Raw genomic sequence first — 12,852 nt, forward strand, 5'->3', positions numbered from 1 at the left:
AGCGTGTGTAACTCTGCTAAATTCGCCTTGCGACCGATCAACTCGGAATGAGGGCCAAGATTCACTCAAATGCAAGTCTTAGTAAATTTGAGTGTTTGATCTTGAAAAACTCTTGCATATCCCAACGATGTCCAGCTTGTTTAAATTCGACCAAACACGAATCTTAGTAAATTTACCCCAAGGTGTTTCTATGAGCTGTAAATAAATCTGCACATAAAGCTATCTTGCTTCACAATGCCCACTTTTATGCCTGTAAATCCTTGTTGCAGACTCGGTAACCGTCAAGGATTTTAATGTCAAGGCCGAGGACAAGGGTCAGCCTTCTTTGTCACTGTACACAAAATGGATAGGTGATGATAAGTAAAAATTTTCTTATTATAGGGGTCAGGGAAACAAAATTGGTACAGCATCTCAGACAGGCGGCACCATGTGACTAAATCAAAAATAGGATCCTCTTTTCCTGCTATAAGTTTATTAAACAATTTATAATCCATATCATGAGGAATGTGGGGCGATAGGAAGAAGGAAAGAGTGTATCTGTTTCTAGGAGTACTCCGATAATAGGGGTCATTCCGACTTGACCGCTCACTAGCAGTTTTAAGCAGCCATGCAAACGCTATGCCGCCGCCCACTGGGGGTGTATTTTAGCTTAGCAGAAGTGCGAACGGTTGTATCGCAGAGCGCCTGCAAAAAAAAAATCTGTAGTTTCAGAGTAGCTCAAAACCTACTCGGCATTTGCGATCACTTCAGACTATTCAGTTCCGGATTTGACGTCACAAACCCGCCCAGCGTTCGCCCAGCCACGCCTGCATTTTTCCTGGCACGCCTGCGTTTTCCCGCACACTCCCTGAACTCGGTCAGTTGCCACCCAGAAACGCCCGCTCCATTGCAATCATTCTGCGGCAACCAGTGCGACTGAAATGCACCGCTAGACCCTGTGCAAAACTGCATAGTTCGTTGTGCCCGTACATCGCGCATGCGCATTGCGCCGCATACGCATGCGCAGAACTGCCATTTTTTAGCCTGAACGCTGCGCTGCGAACAAATGTAGCTAGCGATCAACTCGGAATGACCACCAATGTCTGTATTGGAACAAAATGGTAGAGAACACGGGGTAAATTTACTAAGATGGGAGTTCTATTTAAGATGGGATGTTCATAGCAAACAATCAGATTCTACTTTCATTTATCTAGCACCTTCTAGAAGAAAATACATGGAATCTGATTGGTTGCTATGGGCAACATCCCATCTTAAATAGAACTCCCATCTTAGTAAATTTACCCCCCAAGAATCCACAATGTCATTAGAAAAGATTGTCAATGGATCAACTATGCGGTGCTGAAATAGCTTGACAAATTTGCCACTAAGGCCATCAGGTCCTAGCCTTTTAATATACATGGCGAAAAGTGAAAACACACCCTTCTGCTGGAGAACACCCCGTTCTCTTACGTCCTAGAGGATGCTGGGGACTCCAAAAGGACCATGGGGTATAGACGGGATCCGCAGGAGCTTGGGCACACTTAAAAGACTTAATCTGGGTGTGAACTGGCTCCTCCCTCTATGCCCCTCCTCCAGACCCCAGTTAGACTTTGTGCCCAGGAGTGACTGGATGCACACTAGGGGAGCTCTCCTGAGTTTCTCTAGAAAAGACTTTATGTTAGGTTTTTTATTTTCAGGGAGACCTGCTGGCTACAGGCTCCCTGCAGCGTGGGAGTGAGGTGAGAGGAGCAGACCTACTTCTTCTTAGTTAAGGGCTCTGCTTCTCGGCTACTGGACACCATTAGCTCCAGAGGGTTCGATCACTTGGTGCGCCTAGCTGCTTGTTCCTGGAGCCGCGCCGTCACCCCCTTACAGAAGCCAGAAGAAAGAAGTCGGGTGAGTATGAGAAGAACAGAAGACTTCAGGACGGCAGAAGACTTCAGTAACGGAAGGTACAGCACAGCGGTAACGCTGTGCTCCATGCTCCCACACACATCACCAACGGTATTTACTGGGTGCAGGGCGCTGGGGGGCGCCCTGGGCAGCATGTTACTGGAGTTTTGGGGCTGGCAGAGAGCTTTTCCAGAAACCCCCGCCGGCATTTTTCATTTTTAAATTTGGCGGGACGAAGCGCGCCGGGAAGGGGGCGGAGCTTCGTCCCGCGGCTCACAGGCGCCATCTTCTCCTTCAACACACGGCTGAAGGGAGACGCTGCCGGGACCTCCACATTCCTCAGACAAGCAACAGGGAGATATTCAGAAGGGGGGGGCCGCAGTGTGGTGCTTATTATCATTACAAAGCAGCGCTGGGTACATATATCTTTTCTTGGGATATATGGGTGCTGGGTGTGAGCTGGCATACTCCCTCTGTGTCCTCTATCTGGGCTTCACTGTGGGCCTGTCACCTAGCTGGGACGTTCTGTGTGTTGTTGTGTGTCGGTACTACGTGTCGGCATGCCTGAGGCTGAATGTTATTCACCAGAGGAGGTTATTGGGGGAGCGGATGCGGGGCTAGATTTGGGACTGTCGACGCAGCCGACACCTGATTTACTCGCATTGCTCAGTACTATAAATTTGAATGTTGCTTCTTTATCAAAGAGGTTAGATAAGTCTGAGTCACAGACGCAGGTGTGGAAAAAGTCCATGGAAGACGCTTTGTCTCAGGTTCAGACCCCATCCGGGTCGCAAAAGCTGCCATTTACTCAGGTGGTAGATACTGATACCGACACGGACTCTGATTCCGAGGTCGATTTCACTGAGGCTGCTTTACATCCACGGTTAGTTAAGAGTATTCAGTACATGATTGTGGCTATAAAAGATGTTTTACACATTTCTGATGAACCTGAGGTACAGGAAACAAGGATTTGCTTGTTCAAGGGAAAAAAACCTGAGGTGAAGTTTCCCCCTCTCATGAAATGAATACTCTTTGTGAAAAGGCTTGGGAGTTGCCGGATAAGAGGTGGCAGATTCCCAAGAGAATTTACATGGCGTATCCTTTCCCCTCTGATGACAGGGAAAAATGGGAGGCGTCTTCAAATGTTGACAAAGCTCTATCTCGTTTGTCTAAGAAAGTGGCACTTCCGTCCCCTGACACGGCAGCTCTCAAGGATCCGGCGGATCGTAAGCTGGAGACGTCTTGGAAGTCCATTTTCGCTAATTCGGGTGCATTGCTCAGACCTGTTGTGGCGTCGGTATGGGTGAGTAGTGCTATTGCTAAATGGGCTGAGAATTTAGCTAATGATATGGATACCCTTGATAAAGATAATGTCCTTTTGACTCTCGGTTATATCAAGGACGCTGCAGATTACCTGAAGGATGCGGCGAGGGACGTCTGTCTCTTGGGTTCAAGAACCAATGCCATGTCGATATCAGCCAGGAGGGCGTTGTGGATCCATCAATGGAACGCTGATGCCGACTCCAAGAGGACTATGGAAGCGTTACCCTTCAAAGGTACTGTCTTGTTTGGGGACGGCTTGGCTGACCTGGTCTCGACCGCGACTGTGGGTAAGTCCTCTTTTCTTCCTTTTGTTCCCACACAACAGAAAAAGGCACCATATCAGCAAATGCAGTCCTTTCGTCACAATAAATACAGGCGTGGAAAAGGTTCGTCCTTCCTCGCTTCAAAAGGTAGAGGAAGGAGAAGGAAACCTCCTGCAGGCTCAGGAGCCCAGGACCAAAAGTCCTCCCCTGCTGCTACCAAGTCCACCGCATGACGCTGGGACTTCCCTGGGGGAGTCCGGACCGGTGGGGGGCCGTCTACGAATATTCAGTCAGGTCTGGATTCAATCAGACCTGGATCCTTGGGTCCTAGAGATTGTGTCTCAGGGATACAAACTGGAGTTTCAGGAGATACCCCCTCACCGGTTCTTCATTTCGGCATTACCAGTAGCTCTTCCGGACAGGGAGGTGGTGCTGGCAGCGATTCAAAAATTGTGTCTACAGAGGGTCATTGTTCCCGTTCCCTCGTCCCAGCGGGGGGAGGGGTCCTACTCGAGCCTCTTTGTTGTGCCGAAACCGGACGGTTCGGTCAGACCAATTCTAAATCTAAAATCCCTCAATCCATACTTGAAAGTTTTCAAGTTCAAGATGGAATCCCTTCGAGCGGTAATTGCCAGCCTGGAAGGGGGGGGATTTTATGGCGTCAGTCGACATAAAGGATGCCTACTTACATGTCCCGATATATCCTTCGCATCAGGCCTTCCTCAGGTTTGCGATACAGGATTCTCATTACCAATTTCAGACGTTGCCGTTTGGGCTCTCCACGGCTCCGAGGATTTTCACCAAAGTCATGGCGGAAATGATGGTTCTCCTTCGCAAACAAGGGGTTACAATTATCCCGTACTTGGACAATCTCCTGATAAAGGCGAGGTCCAAGGAACGGTTGCTGAGAAGTGTAGATTTGTCACTGTCGGTTCTGCGACAGCACGGTTGGGTACTCAATTTGCCAAAATCTCAGTTGATTCCGACCACTCGGCTGCCTTTTCTGGGCATGATTCTGGATACGGATTTACAGAAAGTATTTCTTCCAGAAGAAAAGGCTCTGGAACTGCAGGCGATGGTCAGGGAACTTCTGAGGCTGACGAGTGTGTCAATCCATCACTGTACTCGGGTTCTGTGGAAGATGGTTGCGGCGTACGAAGCCATTCCATTTGGCAGGTTTCATGCCCGGGTGTTTCAGTGGGACTTGCTGAGCAAATGGTCCGGGTCTCACCTGCACATGCACCGGAAGATAAGTCTATCTCCCAGAGCCAGAATTTCTCTCCTGTGGTGGCTACAAGATCATCACCTCCTACTGGGACGCCGGTTCGGTATCCAGGATTAGGTGCTTCTAACAACAGATGCAAGTCTCCGGGGCTGGGGCGCAGTCACCCAAGGAAGAAACTTCCAGGGGAAATGGTCACTCCAGGAAGCCTGTCTCCACATAAATGTTCTCGAGTTAAGAGCCATTTACAATGGCCAGCTGCAAGCAAGAAGCCTTCTTCAGGGTCGACCTGTCCTGGTACAGTCAGACAACATCACAGCGGTGGCGCATATAAACCGTCAAGGCGGAACAAGGAGCAGAGCGGCAATGGCGGAGGCCACAAGAATCCTTTGCTGGGCGGAACAACACGTGAGCGCCCTGTCAGCAGTCTTCCTACCGGGAGTGGACAACTGGGAAGCAGATTTCCTCAGCAGACACGATCTCCATCCGGGAGAGTGGGCTCTTCACCAAGAGGTATTTGCAGAGGTGACAAAACGTTGGGGAATTCCGTTGATCGACATGATGGCGTCTCATCTCAACAAGAAGCTCCCGAGGTATTGTTCCAGGTCAAAGGACCCCCAAGCCAGTGCAGTGGACGCCCTGGTGTCTCCGTGGGTTTTCCAGTCGGTGTATGTGTTCCCTCCACTTCCTCTCATTCCAAAGGTACTGGGGATCATTCGACGAGCTAGGGTTCAGGCGATTCTCGTCGTTCCAGATTGGCCAAGAAGGGCCTGGTACCCGGATCTTCAGGAATTACTGGTGGAAGATCCCTGGCCGCTTCCTCTAAGAGAGGACCTGTTGTTGCAGGGTCCATGCGTGTTTCCAGACTTACCGCGGCTGCGTTTGACGGCATGGAGGTTGAGCGCCAGATTTTAGCTCGTAAGGGTATTCCCAGGGAGGTCATTCCAACTCTCATTAAGGCTAGGAAGGAGGTTACGGCGAAGCATTATCACCGTATTTGGAGAAAGTATGTTTCCTGGTGTGAGTCTAAAATGGCTCCTGCGGAAGATTTTCACTTGGGTCGCTTTCTCCACTTTTTACAGGCGGGAGTAGATGCAGGCCTGAAATTGGGTTCCATCAAAGTGCAGATTTCGGCTTTGTCTATTTTCTTTCAAAAAGAGTTAGCTGTCCTCCCAGAGGTTCAGACTTTTGTGAAAGGAGTAATGCATATCAATCCTCCGTTTGTGCCTCCTGTAGCTCCATGGGTCCTTGATGTAGTCTTACGGTTTCTCATGTCTTCCTGGTTTGAACCTTTGCATAAGGTTGAGTTGAAATTTCTCACTTGGAAGGTAGTTATGCTATTGGCACTGGTGTCTGCCAGGCGGGTGTCAGAGTTGGCGGCCTTATCTCATAAGAGCCCGTACTTGATTTTTCATTCGGATAGGGCGGAATTGAGGACTCGTCAACAATTTCTGCCGAAGGTGGTTTCTTCATTTCACATTAACCAACCTACTGTGGTCCCGGTGGCTACGGAAGCTGTGGCAATTCCAAAATCTCTGGATGTTGTAAGAGCGTTGAAGATCTACGTCACTAGGACAGCTGTTGCTAGGAAAACTGAGGCGCTGTTTGTCTTGTATGCTTCCAACAAAATTGGTCATCCTGCTTCAAAACAGACTATTGCACGCTGGATTTGTAGTACGATTCAGCAGGCTCATTCTTCGGCCGGACTACCGGTGCCTAAGTCAGTAAAAGCCCATTCTACCAGGAAAGTGGGCTCATCTTGGACGGCTGCCCGAGGCGTCTCTGCGTTACAGCTTTGCCGAGCAGCTACTTGGTCGGGTTCAAACACTTTTGCTAAGTTCTATAAGTTTGATACCCTGGCCGATGAGGACCTTGCGTTTGCTCAGTCGTTGCTGCAGAGTCGTCCACACTCTCCCGCCCGTTCTGGAGCTTTGGTATAATCCCCATGGTCCTTTTGGAGTCCCCAGCATCCTCTAGGACGTAAGAGAAAATAGGATTTGGGTATTTACCGGTAAATCCTTTTCTTCTAGTCCGTAGAGGATGCTGGGCGCCCGTCCCAGTGCGGACTATTACTTGCAGTGTTTTCTTGCTGGTTAAATTAGTTTATACACGGGTTGTGTATTTCTTGTTTCAGCTTCTTGCTGGTGTTAATTCATACTGTTATCTGGTTTAAAGTTACTCCGGTTGTACGGTATGTTTGTGTTGTGGGCTGGTATGTTTGTAGCCCTTAGTTTAAACAAAAATCTTTTCCTCTAAATGTCCGTCTCTCCTGGGCACAGTTCCTATAACTGGGGTCTGGAGGGGGGCATAGAGGGAGGAGCCAGTTCACACCCAGATTAAGTCTTTTAAGTGTGCCCAAGCTCCTGCGGATCCCGTCTATACCCCATGGTCCTTTTGGAGTCCCCAGCATCCTCTACGGACTAGGAGAAAAGGATTTACCGGTAAGTACCAAAATCCTATTATTTTCACACAAAAAAATAAGATTTTACTCACCGGTAAATCTATTTCTCGTAGTCCGTAGTGGATGCTGGGAACTCCGTAAGGACCATGGGGAATAGCGGCTCCACAGGAGACTGGGCACAACTAAAAGAAAGCTTTTAGACTACCTGGTGTGCACTGGCTCCTCCCACTATGACCCTCCTCCAAGCCTCAGTTAGGATACTGTGCCCGGAAGAGCTGACACAATAAGGAAGGATTTTGAATCCCGGGTAAGACTCATACCAGCCACACCAATCACACCGTATAACTTGTGATACTATACCCAGTTAACAGTATGAAATATAACTGAGCCTCTCAACAGATGGCTCAACAATAACCCTTAGTTAGGCAATAACTACATACAAGTATTGCAGACAATCCGCACTTGGGATGGGCGCCCAGCATCCACTACGGACTACGAGAAATAGATTTACCGGTGAGTAAAATCTTATTTTCTCTGACGTCCTAGTGGATGCTGGGAACTCCGTAAGGACCATGGGGATTATACCAAAGCTCCCAAACGGGCGGGAGAGTGCGGATGACTCTGCAGCACCGAATGAGAGAACGCAAGGTCCTCCTCAGCCAGGGTATCAAATTTGTAGAATTTTGCAAACGTGTTTGCCCCTGACCAAGTTGCAGCTCGGCAAAGTTATAAAGCCGAGACCCCTCGGGCAGCCGCCCAAGATGAGCCCACTTTCCTCGTGGAATGGGCTTTTACTGATTTAGGATGCGGCAATCCAGCCGCAGAATGCTCCAGCTGAATTGTGCTACAAATTCAGCGAGCAATAGTCTGCTTAGAAGCAGGAGCACCTATTTTGTTGGGTGCCTACAGGATAAAAAGCGAGTCAGTTTTCCTGACTCCAGCCGTCCTGGAAATATAAATTTTTAAGGCCCTGACTACGTCCAGTAACTTGGAATCTTCCAAGTCCCTAGTAGCCATAGGCACTACAATAGGTTGGTTTAAGTGAAAAGCTGATACCACCTTAGGGAGAAACTGGGGACGAGTCCTCAATTCTGCCCTATCCATATGGAAAATCAGATAAGGGCTTTTACATGACAAAGCCGCCAATTCTGACACACGCCTGGCCGAAGCCAAGGCCAATAACATGACCACTTTCCACGTGAGATATTTCAAATCCACAGTTTTAAGTGGCTCAAACCTATGTGATTTTAGGAAACTCAACACCACGTTGAGATCCCAAGGTGCCACAGGAGGCACAAAAGGGGGCTGAATATGTAGCACTCCCTTTACAAATGTCTGAACTCCAGGCAGTGAAGCCAGTTCTTTCTGGAAGAAAATCGACAGAGCCGAAATCTGGACCTTAATGGAACCCAAGTTTAGGCCCATAGTCAATCCTGACTGTAGGAAGTGCAGAAAACGACCCAGCTGAAATTCCTCTGTTGGGGCCTTCCTGGCCTCACACCACGCAACATATTTTCGCCAAATACGGTGATAATGGTTTGCGGTTACTTCTTTCCTGGCTTTTATCAGCGTAGGAATGACTTCCTCCGGAATGCCTTTTTCCTTTAGGATCCGGAATTCAACCGCCATGCCGTCAAACGCAGCCGCGGTAAGTCTTGGAACAGACAGGGCCCCTGCTGTAGCAGATCCTGTCTGAGCGGTAGAGGCCATGGGTCCTCTGATATCATTTCTTGAAGTTCTGGGTACCAAGCTCTTCTTGGCCCATCCGGAACCACGAGTATCGTTCTTACTCCTCGTTTTCTTATTATTCTCAGTACCTTTGGTATGAGAGGCAGAGGAGGGAATACATAAACCGACTGGTACACCCACGGTGTCACTAGAGCGTCCACAGCTATTGCCTGAGGGTCCCTTGACCTGGCGCAATATCTAGTTTTTTGTTTAGGCGGGGCGCCATCATGTCCACCTGTGGCCTTTCCCAACGGTTTACCAACAGTTGGAAGACTTCTGGATGAAGTCCCCACTCTCCCGGGTGTAGGTCGTGTCTGCTGAGGAAGTCTGCTTCCCAGTTGTCCACTCCCGGAATGAACACTGCTGACAGTGCTAAGACGTGATTCTCCGCCCATCGGAGAATCCTTGTGGCTTCTGCCATCGCCATCCTGCTTCTTGTGCCGCCCTGTCGGTTTACAAGGGCGACTGCCGTGATGTTGTCTGATTGGATCAGTACCGGCTGGTTTTGAAGCAGAGGCCTTGCCAGACTTAGGGCATTGTAAATGGCCCTCAGTTCCAGAATATTTATGTGTAGGGACGACTCCTGACTTGACCAAAGTCCTTGGAAATTTCTTCCCTGTGTGACTGCCCCCCCAGCCTCGAAGGCTGGCATCCGTGGTTACCAGGACCCAGTCCTGTATGCCGAATCTGCGGCCCTCTTGAAGATGAGCACTCTGCAGCCACCACAGTAGAGATACCCTGGTCCTTGGAGACAGGGTTATCAGCCGATGCATCTGAAGATGCGATCCCGACCACTTGTCCAAGAGGTCCCACTGAAAGGTTCTTGCATGGAACCTGCCGAATGGAATTTTGCTTCGTAAGAAGCTACCATTTTTCCCAGGACTCGTGTGCAGTGATGCACCGATACCTGTTTTGGTTTCAGGAGGTCTCTGACTAGAGATGACAGCTCCTTGGCTTTCTCCTGCGGGAGAAACACTTTTTTTTCTGTTCTGTGTCCAGAACCATCCCCAGGAACAGTAGGCGTGTGGTAGAAACCAGCTGTGACTTTGGAATGTATAGAATCCATCCGTGCTGTTGTAGCACTTCCCGAGATAGTGCTACTCCGACCAACAACTGCTCCTTGGACCTCGCCTTTATAAGGAGATCGTCCAAGTACGGGATAATTAAAACTCCCTTTTTTCGAAGGAGTATCATCATTTCTGCCATTACCTTGGTAAAGACCCTCGGTGCCGTGGACAGTCCAAACGGCAGTGTTTGGAATTGGTAATGGCAATCCTGTACCCCAAATCTGAGGTACTCCTGGTGAGGATGGTAAATGGGGACATGTAGGTAAGCATCCTTGATGTCCAGGGATACCATGTAATCCCCCTCCTCCAGGCTTGCAATAACCGCCCTGAGCGATTCCATCTTGAACTTGAATTTTTTTATGTATGTGTTCAAGGATTTAAAATTTAAAATGGGTCTCACCGAACCGTCCGGTTTCGGTACCACAAACAGTGTGGAATAGTAACCCCGTCCTTGTTGAAGTAGGGGCACCTTGACTATCACCTGCTGGGAATACAGCTTGTGAATTGCCTCTAGCACAGCCTCCCTGCCTGAGGGAGTTGTCGGCAAGGCAGATTTGAGGAAACGGCGGGGGGGAGACGCCTCGAATTCCAGCTTGTACCCCTGAGATACTACTTGAAGAATCCAGGGATCCACCTGTGAGCGAGCCCACTGATCGCTGAAATTTTTGAGGCGGCCCCCCACCGTACCTGGCTACGCCTGTGGAGCCCCCGCGTCATGCGGTGGACTCAGAGGAAGCGGGGGAAGAATTTTGATTCTGGGAACTGGCTGACTGGTGCAGCTTTTTCCCTCTTCCCTCGTCTCTGTGCAGAAAGGAAGCGCCTTTGACCCGCTTGCTTTTCTGAAGCCGAAAGGACTGTACCTGATAATACAGTGCTTTCTTAGCCTGTGAGGAAACCTGAGGTAAAAAAAATTCTTCCCAATTCCTCACCCTTATAAGGCTCTATGTGCCTTTTAAAGTCAGCATCACCTGTCCAGTGTCGGGTCTCTAATACCCTCCTGACAGAATGGACATTGCATTAATTCTGGATGCCAGCCGGCAAAATATCCCTCTGTGCATCCCTCATATATAAGACGACGTCTTATGTTCGCAAAATAGTATCCCTGTTTGACAGGGTTACAGACCACGCTGCAGCAGCACTATCTGCAGGTCTCAGTCTAGTACCTGAGTGTGTAAATACAGACTTCAGGATAGCCTCCTGCTTTTTATCAGCAGGTACCTTCAAAGTGGCCATATCCTAAGACGGCAGTGCCACCTTTTTTGACAAACGTGTGAGCGCCTTATCCACCCTAGGGGATATCTCCCAGCGTAACTTATCCTCTGGCGGGAAAGGGTACGCCATCAGTAACTTTTTAGAAATTACCAGTTTCTTATCGGGGGAACCCACGCTTTTTCACACTTCATTCACACATTTGATGGGGGAACAAAACACTGCCTGCTTTATCTCCCCAAACATAAAACCCTTTTTTAGTGGTACTTGGGTTAATGTCAGAAATGTGTAACACATTTTTTATTGCCGGGATCATGTAACGGATGTTCCTAGTGGATTGTGTATATGTCTCAACCTCGTCGACACTGGAGTCAGACTCCGTGTCGACATCTGTGTCTGCCATCTGAGGGAGCGGGCGTTTTTGAGCCCCTGATGGCCTTTGAGACGCCTGGGCAGGCGCGGGCTGAGAAGCCGGCTGTCCCATAGCTGTTACCTCATCCAGCCTTTTATGTAAGGAGTTGACACTGTCGGTTTATACCTTCCACCTATCCATCCACTCTGGTGTCGGCCCCACAGGGGGCGACATCACATTTATCGGCATCTGCTCTGCCACCACATAAGCCTCCTCATCAAACGTGTCGACACAGCCGTACCGACACACCGCACACACACAGGGAATGCTCTGACTGAGGACAGGATCCCACACAGCCCTTTGGGGAGACAGAGAGAGAGTATGCCAGCACACACCAGAGCGCTATATAATTTAGGGATTAACACTATATTGAGTGAATTTTTCCCAATAGCTGCTTGTATATACAATATTGCGCCTAAATTTAGTGCCCCCCCCCTCTCTTTTTAACCCTTTGAGCCTGCAAACTACAGGGGAGAGCCTGGGGAGCTGTCTTCCAGCTGCACTGTGAAGAGAAAATGGCGCCAGTGTGCTGAGAGAGATAGCTCCGCTCCTTTTTCGCGGACTTTTCTCCCATTTTTTTATGGATTCTGGCAGGGGTATTTATCACATATATAGCCTCTGGGGCTATATATTGTGATATATTTGCCAGCCAAGGTGTTTTTATTGCTGCTCAGGGCGCCCCCCCCCCAGCGCCCTGCACCCTCAGTGACCGGAGTGTGAAGTGTTCATGAGGAGCAATGGCGCACAGCTGCAGTGCTGTGCGCTACCTTGGTGAAGACTGATGTCTTCTGACGCCGATTTTCCGGACCTCTTCTTGCTTCTGGCTCTGTAAGGGGGACAGCGGCGCGGCTCCGGGAACGAACACCAAGGCCAGTTCCATGCGGTCGATCCCTCTGGAGCTAATGGTGTCCAGTAGCCTAAGAAGCCCAAGCTAGCTGCAAGCAGGTAGGTTCGCTTCTTCTCCCCTTAGTCCCTCGATGCAGTGAGCCTGTTGCCAGCAGGTCTCACTGTAAAATAAAAAACCTAAAATAAACTTTCTTTCTAGGAGCTCAGGAGAGCCCCTAGTGTGCATCCAGCTCGGCCGGGCACAGAAATCTAACTGGGGCTTGGAGGAGGGTCATAGTGGGAGGAGCCAGTGCACACCAGGTAGTCTAAAAGCTTTCTTTTAGTTGTGCCCAGTCTCCTGCGGAGCCGTTATTCCCCATGGTCCTTACGGAGTTCCCAGCATCCACTAGGACGTCAGAGAAAAGGGAATTTTGCCCTTTGATAATTCGTACATGTATTCCTTACCTAACACCACTAATTCTCATGGGCCAATGCTGTATGCTTATCCTCCAGGTTTACATTTGCCAGTT

Source organism: Pseudophryne corroboree, chromosome 3 (assembly GCF_028390025.1).
Source record: "Pseudophryne corroboree isolate aPseCor3 chromosome 3, aPseCor3.hap2, whole genome shotgun sequence".
NCBI classification, from domain to species: domain Eukaryota; kingdom Metazoa; phylum Chordata; class Amphibia; order Anura; family Myobatrachidae; genus Pseudophryne; species Pseudophryne corroboree.